Source organism: Pinus tabuliformis, chromosome 3_2, assembly GCF_031772625.1.
Source record: "Pinus tabuliformis cultivar Carrire ecotype Pingquan chromosome 3_2, CPIR1, whole genome shotgun sequence".
In the NCBI taxonomy this organism is placed as follows: domain Eukaryota; kingdom Viridiplantae; phylum Streptophyta; class Pinopsida; order Pinales; family Pinaceae; genus Pinus; species Pinus tabuliformis.
In genome coordinates, this window is record NC_142302.1 from 789,895,727 (window position 1) to 789,910,275 (window position 14,549).

Sequence of the window (14,549 nt, forward strand, 5' to 3'; positions counted from 1 at the left end):
ACTTCATCGTCCAAAATATGTAACCAACACAAGGAAGAAGGAAAGAATGCTAGCCAAATGCTGAAGTTTCACAAGACCCTTTATAGTTTGGCGGCAATACTTATGAGTCTCGATATACTCATGCAAAACACTTATTCACATAATAGAAATCAAGACAAGATTCAAATAAACAAACACGCAACAAACAAAAATATTGTGTACATAGTGTAGGGCACAACCACATATTTCACTAGAAATATTGTTTCAAGTCTTGGCCATTGACAGGGAGAGATTCAATCTTCCTATCAAGTGATGGAAGACGATACATATTCGGGCCAAGTCTTTCGTGCATCGTGAATGGCCCAATCCATAGGGACTAAAACTTAGTGTGTTTTCCTTTGTCCTCGTGGGCTTTGTCCCACATTAAGACTAAGTCACCCACAAGAAAGCTATTCCTCCCTGTAAAATTCTTGTCAAACCACCTCTTAATATGAATCTAGTGAAGTGAATTTTTTTCTTTAGCTTTCAAACTTTCTTCCCATAGCTTATGGAGTGTGTCCATCCTACACTGAACTAACAGACATGGCTTGCCTCGGGATTCTTATGATCGTTGGAGAGCAAGAAAGTAGATGTTTGAGGGGAGGATGGATTCTTTTCTGTACACTAGGATGTAAGGGAAGGTGTTTAGGGAAGGTTTTTTCATGACTTGGTCTGCCCATAATAATTAGCTGAAGACTCCTGAATGTGTCACATTACTAATAATATTTTATATTACTTTAGTTTTTTTAACCCTTATTTAAACTTATCGTATAATAAAATATATTAATTATTCCTTTTGACTCATCATAACTAATGAATAAACAAATATTTATAAACATCAAGCATATTTATAAATATTTATATATTTATGTATACATATTCCTATTAATCTAAACTCCTATCATTAATAAAACTTATATAAAATAAATTGTAACATTAATTATCATTTCTAATTAATAATAAAATTTAGATTTTTAGGGTTTATTTTCAGTCTTTCATCCTCACTTCCTTTATATACTTATTACAAACCTTGGTGAGTCAGTCTTTCAAACCTCTCCCTCATCCTAAATATGAACCACAGTTGTTGGTTCGAAACATCGATTGAAATTGTTATAAATGCGATCTGGATCTGGAAACTTGTTTGCAACTAAATGATAATAATTGCAGAAATTTAAAAATTGAAATTAGCTTAATGTTTAATATGATACCATTTTCCAACGCAAATTCATAGAGTCTTAACAATGAACAGTATGCTTCATTTTAAAAAACAAGTGATGTAGGAACGTCAAAGCTTGAAATGATGTTTTGTTGCAGAAGGCTAATGACTTCCTGAGTGTTCACCTATTTGAGTAGAATTGCTTACATCCACTGCTTGAAGTAATCATTAGCAGTTAAGATGTATTAGTGCTTCTTGTAGGAATTTACAGGGTAAGTTCCTCAGAAAGAACACCAAAAGGACACTGCTCACAACCAGATCTCAAATCAATACACCAGTATTTTTGACGTGGTTAAAACCCTCAAAGTGCAAGGAGGGAAACAGTCCACGGCCTGTCCCAACGTGGGTACTACAGGCAATTTATTAATCAAAGAATGAAAATTTACATAATCTTCTCTCATGCACGGATTACCCGAACAATGACCCTCCATGCACTTTAAATAGAACTCATGGACCAATCGGGTGTCAAGCCACGGATCAAGTGTCGGTAATACCGAGGTGAGAGTGAACCGTTGGATCACTACATATCGTGACCGTCGGATTGTAAGTTACAAAATGTACAACGGTAAAGAAACACACTTTACCTAACTCTAACCTAACTCTATACTAGACCAAGTTGAACTTAACTATATCCTATGTGTCAGAATATCCTAACACTTCTTTGACGAGTGCGAGCACTTCAAGAACATGGTCATGAATGAGCGTTCTGATGAAGTGCATGTGTAGTTCAATGTGTTTGCTGCGCTGATGCTAGACTGGATCTTTGCATAGCTGAATGTCACTTTGATTATCACACCAAAGTGTGGTTGGATGCTGCTGCTCAAAGCCAAACTCTGATAGGATCTGACGAAGCCACAAGGCTTCCTTACTAGCTTCCACGGCACCATGATACTCTGCTTCTGCTGACGAAAGAGAAATGGCAGCCTGTTTCTTACAAGCCCATGTAATAGGTCCTGAACCAAGAGTGAAGACATAACCGGCAGTAGACTTCCGATCATCAGGGTCACCAGCCCAATCAGAATCAGTGAAACCAACTAACAGAGGAGCTGCTTTGGCACTGTAATGAATCCTAAACTGTACTATACCTCAAACATAATGAAGTATTCTTTTAGCTGCTTTCCAATGACTTTCACGGGGGTTTTGCATAAAACGAGCAACAAGGCCAACAGCAAAGGAAAGATCAGGACGAGTATGGGTTAAATACAAGAGTTTTCCGACAAGTTGACGGTATAGGGTAGCATCAACTTCAGGAGAAGTACAAGAGACTGAAAGTTTGACTCCAGACTGAAAGGGAGAAGGGGCTGGCTTACAGTCTTCCATGTGAAAATGACGAAGAATATCACAAGCATACTTGGACTGGGAAAGGAAAATACCCTCCTGGGATTGCAAGACTTGAAGACCGAGAAAATAGTGTAAGTGTCCTAAGTCTGTCATTTTAAATTTCTTTTTAAGGCTGGACTTCACATGGTTTATAAGGTTGGGATCATTACCAATAAGAATAAGATCATCAACATAAAGAACAAGGATGATAAGAGAGTTGCCCACTTTCTTGGTGTAGACAGTATTGTCAGAATGACACCTAGAAAAGCCAGATTCTAAAAGAAAGCTATCCATTTTGGCATACCAAGCCCGAGGAGCTTGCTTGAGGCCATAAAGGGATTTCTTAAGTCGACAAACAAGGCTGGAGTCTGTTTGTGTGAAGCTAATGGATTGTTCCATATAGATTTCCTCCTGCAAGTCCCCATGCAAGAAGGCAGATTTAACATCCATCTGATGGACTTCCCATTTTAAAGAGGCAGCAAGGGAAAGAACAAGGCGGATAGAGTTCATTTTGGCAACAGGGGAGAAGGTTTCAGTGTAGTCAATGCCTTGAACCTGTGAAAAGCCCTTAGCAACTAGACGAGATTTATGTTTATCAACTTTCCCATCTGGTCCATACTTGGTTCTGTAATCCCATTTACATCTAACAAGTTTGCGTCCCTTTGGTAGAGGAACAAGATCCCATGTATCATTTGTCATCAATGAATGATATTCTTCATTCATAGCTGCTTCCCAATGTGGATGGCCTGAAGCTTCTGCAAAAGTGTCAGGATCATGATTTACTGGAGCTTGAGCCAGTAAAGAAGAGGCTCTTTCAAACTGAGAACGTGTACGTCGCTGATCTGTAGGATCATCGGCAAGATCACCTGCTGCATCCCGAGTAGCACGGACCCATCTTGGAAGTTGAGGATCCTGAGAAGGTGGGGGAGGATTATCATCCTCGCTTTCATCATCTGAAGAAGAAATGTTTTCAAAAGTAGAAGAGATAGGAAGAGGTGGCACATCCGCCGGACTAGGCTCGCAGGCCGATTTATTTTCATCAAATTTTACATCTCTTCTAATGATAACATTTTTGGACTTAAATGGAATAAGTCTATAACCTTTTACATCTTCAGAATATCCAACAAAAGTACATTTCTCACTCTTAGGTTCTAAAGCTTTATGCTTTTCATCTGGAATATCGGCCCATGCTTCACTTCCAAACACACGAAAGTGACTTACATCTGGTTTAATGGAACTCCAAGCTTCTTCTGGAGTGATATTCTCTAGAACCTTAGTAGGAGTGCGATTGATTATATAATTTGCACAATTAATTGCTTCGGCCCAAAAACTAAGACTGAGTCCTTTAGATTGCGGCATACAATTAGCCATTTCCTTTAAGGTGCGATTTTTCCTTTCAGCTACACCATTTTGTTGTGGAGTGTATGGAACAATATGTTGCATTTGAATTCCATTTTCGGTGCAAAAGTTGATGAATGTGTTTTTAACATATTCTCCACCATTATCAGTTCTTAGCTTAAGAATTTGATGTCCAGATTGTTTTTCAACAAAGGCTTTGAAGGCCAAAAAAGTGTTAAATACTTCGCTCTTGAGTTTTAAGAAGTATACCCAAGTGCGTCTGGAGAAATCATCAATGAAAGTTAAGAAGTACTTGCAGCCAGAGAAAGAAGCAACAGGAAGAGGACCACATAAATCACTGTGCACAAGCTGTAAAGGGGTTGAGGCGTGCCAAGAGGCACGTTTGTCAAAACTGTCCCGATGATGTTTTCCGAGTACACATCCGGAACAAACACCATCTCTGCAAGATACCATAGGGAGACCTGTCACCATATTTTCTTTACATAGATGCTGAAGGGAGCGATAGTTTAAGTGACCAAATCGCTCATTCCAAAGTTTGCTCACTTCATCATTATGAGCAACAAATACTGAGGGAAGATTTGATGACCCAAAGTTGTGAAACTTATACAACCTTTTGGAATCATCAGCAAGACCAGTAGCTAGAATCTGTTTAGGATCTTTTAGATCCTTGATTACAACATCATGAGGTGAAAATTCAACAATTTTACCTTCACCTGAATGAGTTATCTGATAGACAGATAGAAGGTTGCAGGATAAGGTTGGAACACATAATACATCATTAAACTGACCATTGTCTAGATGAACAGTTCCAGTCCCTACAACATTAAGAGATCTATCATCACCAATATATATATTTTTGGTGTTACAATCATTTAAAGAAGAAAACATGGCTTGGTTTTTGGCCATGTGACAAGAGGCTCCAGAATCAATGAGCCACTCATGAGAATGAGAAGAAGAACAAGATACATTTAATGCATAACCAGACTGAGATGATTGACAATGACATGCAGAAAGTGCCATTCCGGAAGTTGAAGTTGAAGTAGGTTCCACATGGATGTTATGTTTCTTCATTGCAGCTTCCAAGGCTTCCATCTTCTTAAAGCATTTAGATTCTAAGTGGCCATCTCGATTACAAAAGTTACAATGTCTATCAGTCTTCTTCCATTTGTTTTTATTGGTCTTATCATTTTGCTGAAATGATCTTTCATTTTGAGGCTGAGATGGTTTAGGACCATTCTTTTGAGGATATGACTTCTTAGGATTCCTTGAATTTGGTTGCTGCTGGGTGGCTAACGCTTTCGTGGAAGAGTTTCCAAGATTAAGAAGACCAAGGTGTAAGAGTTTTTCTTGTTCTCTTATTAAGGAATCACAAAAGGAGTCAAAGGAAGGGGCCTTGTAGTCTTTTCCTTGACAAATGAAAGCTTCCCTTGTAGAATGGAAAGTGGAAACAAATACAGAGTAGGTTGGTCCCAACTTAGTAAGGATGGAATAAATAAGGTTACCATCTTCTTTCTTAACTTTAACACCTTCCAAGAGATATCTAAGGGTCTTGAATTTGGACAAGAAATCTTCAATGCAAGAAAAATTATTAGGATCCAAAGTAAGCAGCTCATTTTCAAGTTGATGGGCTCTAATTTCATTTTTAATCCCAAACACTTTAGCGAGTTTTTCTAATGCTTCATGAGGAGTCTCAAGGTCTGCAATGTGGAATCTAAGATAAGGAGAAATAGACATCCCTATCAACCCACGTGCTTGATCTTGTCTATTTTCCCATTTTGCAACCTTGTCTTCATCTTTTGGTTTCTTCTCTTGGTCTGTGGCTATTCTGAAGAGACCTTTACTTCTAAGTAAATCTTCCATGTAGGCTACCCATTGGAAGTAGTTAGTGCTGTCAAGAATGACTTGGCATGGACTTTCCATTTTTTTTAAAAAAACTGAAGCTGAAGATGCTGAAAGTAAGTGTTCCAATGGATAGATCTCGAAAAAATAGGCGGTTTTAAAAAAAATGGCTCTCAAAAAGGCTTCCGGATGAAGAAGTTATGGCTTTTTGAAAAAAAAATGTTGAAGTTGCCGGCAAAGTGCGCGAATGTGCGGGAATGAAAAAATCCGCCCCCACAAAATGGAGACTTGAACCCAAGACCTCTACTCTCTTAAAATAGCTTTGAACCAATTGATCTACACAAAAAATTTGAGAGAGAGAGAGAGAGGGGGGGGGAGGGGGCTTGGTTTGCATGCTTGCCTTGAGAAAGCTCTTTTTCCCTACAAAACACAAAACACAAAACCCAACACGAATATGCAAAGAAAAACGAACCTTGCGGCTCGAAGTTAGCTTTAGCCAAAAAACTAGAAATTTTAAAAAAAATCTCAAAGTTAGCTTTAGCCGAAAAACTAAATATTTTTCTCGATGTTTCTGATTTTCCGAGATCACACTAAGGTGCAGGGAAAAGAGCATACGCATGAGAAAAATCCTTCCTTTCTGTTTCTGATTTGCCCAGATCGCACAGAGTCGCAGGGCAAAGAGCATACGCAGAAATGAAAGGTATAGATCCGGTTAAAAAAAAAGGCTAAATAAACTGAGACCAAAATAAGCAGAGAGAAAATAACAGTAAACTGTAAAAAAACACTGTATACCTCTCGATCTGAAAAATGACGCAGCTAGGGCTACCGGAAACCTTTTCGCGTGAAATGAAAGGGGTTCCTCACTGGAACAGATGCTCCAAACGCAACAGAGCAGTCCTCTCGGCCCGAAAGCAGTCAGAAACAGCAGATCTAGAAAATGACAGCCGCATGCAGTTCTACCGGCTTCAGATTTGGATCACCAATGGACGCGGCCCTCAAATAGCTCTGATACCATGTAGGAATTTACAGGGTAAGTTCCTCAGAAAGAACACCAAAAGGACACTGCTCACAACCAAATCTCAAATCAATACACCAATATTTTTGACGTGGTTAAAACCCTCAAAGTGCAAGGAGGGAAACAGTCCACGGCCTGTCCCAACGTGGGTACTACAGGCAATTTATTAATCAAAGAATGAAAATTTACATAAGCTTCTCTCATGCACGGATTACCCAAACAATGACCATCCATGCGCTTTAAATAGAACTCATGGACCAATCGGGTGTCAAGCCACGGATCAAGTGTCGGTAATACCGAGGTGAGAGTGAACCGTCGGATCACTACATATCATGACCGTCGGATTGTAAGTTACAAAATGTACAACGGTAAAGAAACACACTTTACCTAACTCTAACCTAACTCTATACTAGACCAAGCTGAACTTAACTATATCGTATGTGTTGGAATATCCTAACACTTCTTTGACGAGTGCGAGAATATTTACCCAATAATTTCCAAGCCCCACTATTAAAAAGGTTCTTCCACTACAATGGGCTACAATGGTGTGGCTAACTTCCTGTTTCTATTAGCACACCTTTGACAGATCAGACACTTACAGGTGTAAGCATGAGCAACTATGAATAATGTAGGCCAGTAAAAGTCAGCTAGTATAACCTTATGTTTTGTAGTGTTGCCTGCAAAGTGTCCCTCAGCTAGTTGTTTAGTCAATTTAGTGTTATCTAAATTGCTAGTATTTATTGTCAACCCGGGGCTCGTAAGCTGATGAAGTGAAGGTGTACTATATGTACTTAAGTATCCTCTTAGAGTTTTTCTTATCGTTGGGGTGTTGTTGCGGTTTAATTATGTTCCTAAATGGAATGAGAATTTATAAACAAGTGAGTGATGGTGTGTGTGTAGAGTGAATTCTAAATGAGTGGAAGTGTGTGTTGAGTGATTTCTAACTATTTGCTTGAAAGGAAATGCTTGGAATGAATAAATGAAATTGAAATGACTTGAAATAAACTTGAAAGCAAATGACCACTACCAATGGCACTAGACACCGTTCAAGTTGCTGCTAATAAAAGGAAAAAGAGTCACTTTTAAAACCCAAGAATGAAGATTATCTCTCTCTAACTCAATGCCTCAAAGCACATGTACTGTGTAAAGCACGGAAAGAAAGTAGCTTAAGTGGAATTATAAAAGTGAGAAAAATATGCTTGAAAGACTAATGATAATAATTTTCTATTTCTAATACTCTACTTCAGCCATATGTACTATGGGAAGCATGATTAGAAAGTAGTGAGGAAATAGTCTAGGAAACACTTTAAAATCAAAACTTTTACTTTAAAGACTAGTGGTAATGATTTACTCTTTCTAACTCAATACTTCAAAGCACATGTACTGTGTAAAGTAAGGAAAGAAAGTAGCTTAAGAACAGTCCAAAAAGCACCCAAACAAGCTGCAAGTTAGTGATATTTTGATCTTAAAAGATAGTAGTTTATGATGAAGATCATTCATGTATGTTAACAGCTCTTTGAGAAATAAGATTAAAAACTAACTATAAAGACAAAGGCAGCACTTGAATTGTCAACTTCAAATACCATTAGCTGTAAAGCAAACACAACACATATAAAAATAAATCCCGGGCTAAAAGAAACCTGCAAAGAAATAACACTGATCAGCTGAAAATAAAGGAAAACAAGTAAATAAAATTATACATGCTTAAGGAAACAAATGAGAAAATAATGAAATGCTGCACATGAAATACTTTACAAAGGCTGAGATGAGCAGGGGCCCTCTGTTCATTCAGCCACAAGAGAACTCAAAGATCTGGAAACTTCAAAACAGTGCTATATTGATTTCTCCATTTGCAAAAAGTTTACAAAACAGAGTGCTGGAATAGCACTAGAAAACAGAGTTCACAAACGCTTCTAAATTCAACACGAGTGCAGCAAAATACAACTAATCAAAAGTTCTTTGAGCGTACGCAGACGCATCAATTTATAGGAATTTCTAAGCTATCCTTTGCGTACAGCTAGTTAACAGAAAAACAATAAAACAGTATGCGTATTAATGGTCCTTGGACACATCACGGTTGCGTGGACGAGTTCAGTGGTTCTTGTCGACATGGATAATAAATCCCCTGTTGGATTGCGTCCTCTGCCACCCGTAGATCATAGACAGATCACCATTTACGGTGCCGTGACCAAACAGCTCTCAAACACCGTTTAAACCACCTTGAGTTGACCGTGGTTAAACCAGCTTTGACCATGGATGAAAGTGACGTGGATGGTTGGAACAATAGGATAGGAACCTCGACCACACTGATACCTGAGTGCCCATGTGGCCCGTCTAGCAAACTGACACGTGGATCATAGTGTTTAACAAAAAGGCTGCAGGATCTTCAGATAGCTGCGGGATCATCAGATAGCTGCGGGATTCCTGCAAGTAAGTCAAAAACTAAACAAATAGTCATCCATTAGCAAAACTTGCTTGATCATGCTTATTGACACTGAATGTAATGATCTGAGAGGTTTTATGGTGAAAATGAGGCAAAAGTGAAGGAAAGATAAGGAAAAGTGGAGGAAAATGGTAGACAAATAGGTGTAAAATAGAGGTTCTACATACCCCCACTCCAAGGGTATTGCATGTCCTCATGCAATGAAAACACAATTCAGTCCATCTGCTGGGATGCCTCAGCTAGGACATCCAACCTCCTTCTCTTCCTTTGTGTAGAAACATTAACCTTTGGCCTTTTGAACATGCATCTGAATTTCAAATTAATTAAGGCTCTGTTCAGCCTTCTGCATCTCTTCTTGAGTCTGCTATGTTTCTTCTGCCACATGCTCATGTGAAGATAGGTATTATCTTGGATTGCCTTGGCAATATCAGCTTGCTGCTTCATTTCTTCATTTCTCTGTTTAATGTGACGGTTCAACACTTCCAGTTCATAGATTTCTTGTCTAAGTAAATCTATTTGCTGCTCATGAGGTATGACATTACTTGGGCCAGCAGTGTTTTGCTCTAATGTCTCATAATAGTTGTACACCTCTTGTTGAACTGGGTCAGCAATTGGTGACCTCCTTGGACTATATTCATGCTCAATTTCAGTTTCAAACTCCGGCTGAAATGGACTGTCTTCTCTTGGAGGAGTAGCTGCCTCACGTGATGATGGACTATCCTCAAGGTCTGCTTGTGTAGCACCCTTCTCAGGTGTGCTAAGATCAACGAAGAGTGTCCTCGTGGCTTTCCTTTTATTCTGCAATCTACTACTCCTTCTTACAGTGGCAGCACTATGTGTTTCTTTTTGTGCCTTTTCCTTTGGTTTTTGAGCTTTTACTTTCTCAGAGAGGGCAGTTTTCTCATGGAGTTTAGTTATCCTCTGTGCTAAAGGCTGGTTATCTCTTTCTTCACCACTAGAATGCTCTGGGGTCTGGTCAGTTTCTCGGATTATGGATTTCCCCTTATCTTGTTTTTGTTTCTTTTTGTCCTCTCTTTTCTTTTTGGCAGCTTCCTTAGCAAGTTCAGCGAGGGTTTCCGAGATGACCTCTTGAGCACTGTCTTCAGTGGGTTCAATCTCAGGTTCAGGATGATGGACTTCTATTTCTTCTACAGTTTGTCCTTCTAAGATATCAGTCTCAGAGATACTTTCCCTTCTCTTCCTTCTATTCTTTCTAGGTATAGAAGACTCTCCAGGCTCTGCAAAATGATTCCTTACAAGGAATTTTTCCCATGTGTCTTGTTTTTCTTTTAACTGTTCTTCTATCAATAACTTTACAAGACCATGGTGACAGAGGTAAGCTTCTACATTTCGTGGATTTCGTTGAGCCATGGAACACATTTTCCTAAGGCTTTGAAATAGGAAATAAGGAAGGTTTATATCATGTTCTCCTTGGAACTGCAGCATAATTTTACCATGATAGACATACAACACTCCAAATCTCCCTTCACAGGTGAAAAACTTTTGTACTAATAACAATAGAATTTTCCATTCTTCTTTAACATGGGAAATTGGAATGCCTTTGGTAAAAACACTTGTGTCCATACCTGGGTTTTTAAAAATCCGCTTCCATTGTTGATCCTGGACTGCCCGGTTTTTGAACCAACGTTCACCGGTTTGTGGAAGAGAGGTAGCCCTTGCTATGCATCCTTCGCTGACTGTAACTGTTAAATCTCCCACCTTTGCCTGGCTGTCCTTATCCGTAAACGATCTTGCAAAGGCTTTGGTTACTTCCTTATGGTAGCCCTTAAACTTTCTGATACATTGTAACCAATTGGCTTTTTGTAGTGCCTCCTCAACCTGTGGATATGCCTCCAAGAATTTCGAACCTTCCGGTTCAGCCCTCAGAAGCTTTCCCATCGACTCTTCAGCTTTGTTTAAACACAAATTTGATGGTGACCTTACACAGTAACTCCGTAACTTCACACAGTAACTTCTCGGTCTCTGTTCAGACTCTGTGGAACAGAGGGTATACGGTGCATAAACAGTCTTAGACACCGGGAATTCACGGCTTGAATTTAGAGTTAAGCGGTGGAATTAGCGTGGACACGGTAAAAAAAGTGACTAACAGTCGTAATACGACTGTATTACAGGTTTACGGCTATACGGCAGAGGGAAAACAGAGGATGGTTTATGGAGGTAATCGTAGTGAGTGAAAACAAAACAAGGGAGATAATGGCGAGGAATAGGGTGTTATGAACATAGAGGGTTTTGAAATGACGAACGGAACGGCTACATTCTCCAATTTCGGATGTGGAGTGACACATGGCTGCGGAACGAGAGCTGAGAGACGTAATGCGGTAGGTTACGTCATTAGGGTACAAGACCTTAATGACCGAAACAGCCACATGTAATTTCAAAAATCGTGGTTATTATGAGCTGGTAGACGTGGAGGATTCGGAGATTTGTAGTCGCATGGGAAAAAGAAAATGGGTAATCATTACGTTTAGTGGCCAACAAAACATAACCCAGAAAGTTCGCATAATGAAACAACCATAGGTTTAGAGTTTTGAACATACCTCGGATCACATTTGATTTGGCTTCTGATGATTTACTAACCTTTTGTTAACTTTATTGCTAGCACATGATCTTTTCTCCTTGTCTTTGATGATTTTGAACTGTAAATATTTTCTTCAGACAAACTGTGTTTCTTGTGCAGATACAGAAGGCTGCAGGAAAGCTAATCGGCTGCAGGATTGTCAAATGGCTGCAGAAGCTGTAATGAAGTCTTCTAGCTGCATAAAATACTTTAGTTGCCTAAAAAAAAAAAAACTTTATTAATGAAGTGAAATGGAATGAATGAATGAATGAATGAGTGAAAAGCAGTGAGGTGAAGTGAAGATGGTAAGATGAAAGAAAATGGTGAGATGAAATAAATGAAATGGAAATGAAAGAAAGAGAGAGATTTTTTTTTGGAAAACATGAGGTGTCAGGTGACCCTGATTTTCACCTTATGTTTTCTGCATGAGACTGCCAATCAGAGATTGGTTTTCAGGTTCATACATTTATTCATTTTTCTCTTTTTTTTTTTTTTCTTTTTTTTTTTTTCTTCTTTTTTTCTTTTTTTTTTTTTTTTATTGAAATTGAAATTGAAAGAAACAGAGATTAGGCTGATGGAGGAGAAGAATTCTTCTCCACCAGCCTCATTTCAGAATCGCCTTGGAATAACTTAACAAACTCCTCTCTTGAGAGTGGCTTGTGGTAGACTTTTAACCGGTGGCCATTCACAATAAAGGGAGTTTGAAGTTCATGAATAGTCTTCACTCTAACTGCTCCATTGTTAAAGACTTCATCAATCTCATATGGCCCAAGCCAATGAGTTTGAAATTTTCCTTTGAAGTCTTTAAATTTTGAATCAAACAATAGTGCCCAATCACCCTTTTGAAACTTCTTTTCTTTGATATGTCGATCATGCCATTTGCTTCTTTGGTGCTGAACTAGATCGGTTCTTAGAATTGCATCTTGTCTCATTTCATCTAGTTCATTTAACTGGTCCATTCTGTGCTTCTGGGCTTCTGTTAAGCTCATCCCCAATTGAACTGCTGTCTTGAAGGTCTTGATTTGGAACTCAATGGGGAACAAGACTTCCTTCCCATAAACAAGTTCATAGGGAGAATGTCCTGTAGTGTTCCTCCATGTAGTTCTATAGGCCCATAAGGCTTCAGGAAGCCTTTCTGCCCAATCTCTTCTATGAAGATGAACAGTCTTTGTGATGATGCTTTCAAGAACTTTATTTGTAGATTCTACTTGACCATTCGCTTGCGGATGGTATGGAGTAGATGTTCTATGCTTAATCTTATATTCCTCCATCAGCTTTTCCACCATCCTTGATGTAAACTGGCTTCCCTGATCTGTTACAATTTCTCTTGGGACACCAAAACGAGTGAAAATATCCTTGAAAAGAAATTGAACAACTGAATTTTCAGTAGCAGAAGTTAATGCTATAGCTTCTACCCACTTGGTAACATAATCAGTACAAACCAGTATATATCTATTTTGCTTGGATGGCGGATTAATTGGTCCAACAAAATCTAGAGCCCATTTCTCGAAAGGTTCGATGCATACCTGTGGCTGTAGTGGCATTTTATTTGAAAGAGTTGGTCTCCCAGTTCTCTGACAACTGTCACACCTTTTAACATATTGCTTTGCATCCTTAAAGAGAGAAGGCCAATAATATCCTGATGAAAGGATTTTATAGGCAGTCCTCTTATCAGAAAAATGTCCGCCACAAGGTTCGTCATGACATGCTTTAAGGATGTCAGGCATCTCATCCTCTCGTACACATCTTCTGATCATCAAATCTGGCCCTGTTCTGAACAATTCATTAGAAATCCAAGAATAAAGTGAACTATCCTGAATGATTTTCCTTTTCTCATTAGGAAATAAATGTAAAGGTAATTTTCCAGTAACTAAATAATTAGCAATATCAGCATACCAAGGAGTCTTGGTAGTTACTGCAAACAAATACTCATCTGGAAATTTGTCCTCTACCGGAGAGTTCTCATTAGTGTTTTGGATTCTGGACAAGAAGTCAGCTACTGTGTTCTGCTTACCTGGTCGATCTAACACAGTTATGTTGAATTCTTGTAAAAGCAAAAGCCATCTTGTAACTCTACCATTAGTGACTGGTTTGTTCATGAGGTATCTAATGGCAGAGTGATCAGTGTGGACAAAGGTTTCATAGCCGGTTATATAGTGTCTAAACTTGTTTATAGCATGAACAACGGCTAGAAACTCCTTTTCAGTAACAGTATAATTTAACTCAGTAGGAGTCAAATTCTTACTCGTGTAATAAATGGCATAAGGGATCAAATCTTTTTGTCCCAAAACAGCTCCTAAAGCTGTATCTGAAGCATCAGTAGAAATGTGGAAAGGGAGTTTCCAATTTGGAACCCTTAAAATGGGTGCTTCAGATATTCTAGACTTTAAAGCTTCAAAGGCAGATTGACATTCAGGATCCCACTTAAATTCACAATCTTTGGTAAGTAATTTGAAAAGAGGGGATGCTATCTTTGTGAAGTTTTCAATAAATCTTCTGTAATAACCAGTAAACCCAAGAAAACTTCTAACATCTCTTTGGCAATTTGGAACAGGTAACTTAGAGATGACTTCTACTTTAGATCTATCAACTTTGATTCCATCTCCTGAAATATGATGTCCTAAAACAATCCCTTCAGTAAACATCATAAAACACTTTTCATGACTTAAAGAAAGATTTGTTTCCTTACATCTTACCAGTACTTTTTCCAAATTTGCCAAAGCTTCTTCAAATGTATTACCATAGACTGTGAAATCGTCCA